Source organism: Anguilla anguilla, chromosome 11 (assembly GCF_013347855.1).
Source record: "Anguilla anguilla isolate fAngAng1 chromosome 11, fAngAng1.pri, whole genome shotgun sequence".
In the NCBI taxonomy this organism is placed as follows: domain Eukaryota; kingdom Metazoa; phylum Chordata; class Actinopteri; order Anguilliformes; family Anguillidae; genus Anguilla; species Anguilla anguilla.
In genome coordinates, this window is record NC_049211.1 from 757,276 (window position 1) to 759,775 (window position 2,500).

The following is a 2,500-nucleotide window of genomic DNA, read 5'->3' on the forward strand; positions in this document are numbered from 1 at the left end:
CACACTCACACACTCACACCTCACACACCACACATGCTCTACACACACTCACCCTCACACTCACACACTCACACTAACACTCACACTCACACTCACATGCTCACACACTCACACGCCCACACTCACACGCTCACACTCACAAACTACTCACCAGACATAGTCAGAACACAACGCTAACACACACTCATAAACTACACACCAGAGTCACAGTCAGAACACAACACTCACACACTCACACTAACACTCACACTCACACTCACATGCTCACACACACGCTCACATTCACACACTCACATGCTCACACTCACATGCTCACACTCACACGCTCACACTCACATGCTCTCATACTTCCACACTCACAAACTACACACCAGAGGTACAGTCAGAACACAACACTCCCACACTCACACACTCACATGCTCACATACTCACACTCACACACACTCACACTCACATGCTCACACTCACACGCTCACACTCACATGCTCTCACACTCACACTCACAAACTACACACCAGAGGTATAGTCAGAACACAACACTCCCACACTCACACACTCACATGCTCACATACTCACACTCACACACACTCACACTCACATGCTCACACTCACACGCTCACACTCACATGCTCTCACACTCACACTCACAAACTACACACCAGAGGTATAGTCAGAACACAACACTCATACACTCACAGCAAACTAAAATTCTAACAAAATTCTAGAGATGCGTAACTTCAAGTGTCAAGCAGCAGTTTTATTGAGTTAAAGATGCATCATTTGAGTTGAGCAATATTTCTCTGATGTGTGGTGGAACAAAGTAAAAATCAGCCTTAAGTGAGTCACAAGCGGCTCACTGGAGGCAGTTAGTGTTTCACTGGAGGCAGTTAGCGGTTCTCTGGAGGCAGTTAGTGTTTCACTGGAGGCAGTTAGCGGTTCTCTGGAGGCAGTTAGTGCCCCACTGGAGGCAGTTAGCGGTTCTCTGGAGGCAGTTAGTGCCCCACTGGAGGCAGTTAGCGGTTCACTGGGGGTAGTTAGTGGCTCACTGGGGGTAGTTAGCGGCTCACTGGAGGCAGTTAGTGTTTCTCTGGAGGCAGTTAGCGTTTCACTGGAGGCAGTTAGCGGTTCTCTGGAGGCAGTTAGTGCCCCACTGGAGGCAGTTAGCGGTTCTCTGGAGGCAGTTAGTGCCCCACTGGAGGCAGTTAGCGGTTCACTGGGGGTAGTTAGTGGCTCACTGGGGGTAGTTAGCGGCTCACTGGGGGTAGTTAGCGGCTCACTGGAGGCAGTTAGTGTTTCACTGGAGGCAGTTAGTGGCTCACTGGAGGCAGTTAGCGGCTCACTGAGGGTAGTTAGTGGCTCACTGGAGGCAGTTAGTGTTTCACTGGGGGTAGTTAGCGGCTCACTGGAGGCAGTTAACATTTCCCTGGGGGTAGTTAGCGGCTCACTGGAGGCAGTTAGTGGCTCACTGGGGGTAGTTAGCGGCTCACTGGAGGCAGTTAGTGTTTCACTGGGGGTAGTTATCGGCTCACTGGAGGCAGTTAGTGGCTCACTGGGGTAGTTAGCAGCTCACTGGAGGCAGTTAGCGGCTCACTGGAGGCAGTTATCGGCTCACTGGAGGCAGTTAGTGTTTCACTGGGGGTAGTTAGCGGCTCACTGGAGGCAGTTAGTGTTTCACTGGGGGTAGTTAGCGGCTCACTGGGGGTAGTTAGCGGCTCACTGCGGGTAGTTAGCGGCTCACTGGAGGCAGTTAGTGGCTCACTGGGGGTAGTTAGAGGCTCACTGGAGGCAGTTAGTGTTTCACTGGGGGTAGTTAGCGGCTCACTGGAGGGAGTTAGCGGTTCACTGGAGGCAGTTAGTGGCTCACTGGAGGCAGTTAGTGTTTCACTGGGGGTAGTTAGTGGCTCACTGGAGGCAGTTAGCGGCTCACTGGGGGTAGTCAGTGGCTCACTGGAGGCAGTTAGTGTTTCACTGGCACTTCTGCTTGGTTTTCCACGGACCGCTGGCAGATCCAGAGCGTGTTCAGACAGACGCACGCGTATTTGCCGCTGGTTTATCACAGATTACAGTCAGCAGCCTGCTGCTGGACCTGTGCTCATTTCCTCTTATTTATAGCCTACAGTAAATGCATTTCTAAACATAGAAACATACAAATTACTTCCGTGGAAAGAATTTTTATCTCCCCAGTGAGAGAGCTTTTTGGCACACGAGGAGCTCCCTGGCAGGTGTGATGCAGAGAAACTGTTTCTGGTTTCATAACGTGCCACTAATTGACTGGCAGTACTGATGGCCAGTAATTGACTGCTATTCGACACAATGATGTTTACTTAGGTAGCAATGTTCAATTGGTTGACATGTTCATAAAAAAATATTCTTTAATAACCCTTATAACAGCATCCTTCTGTGCACCTTGGCACAGTCATATGAGTGCTAAATTGGTACACAATCCACACAGGAAAAGGTACATTTTAACTCCAGCTCAAAAGTACAGTATATTAGCCTC

The 2,500-nt window shown here is 50.0% G+C and overlaps 1 protein-coding gene across 1 annotated transcript in view; it reads right to left on the bottom strand.

Annotated features, from left to right (window-relative positions):
- Window positions 1-2,500, bottom strand: part of LOC118207949 (dedicator of cytokinesis protein 3-like) — a 68,768-nt gene that overhangs the window by 23,760 nt on the left and 42,508 nt on the right. The gene's annotated exons all lie outside the window — the stretch shown is intronic.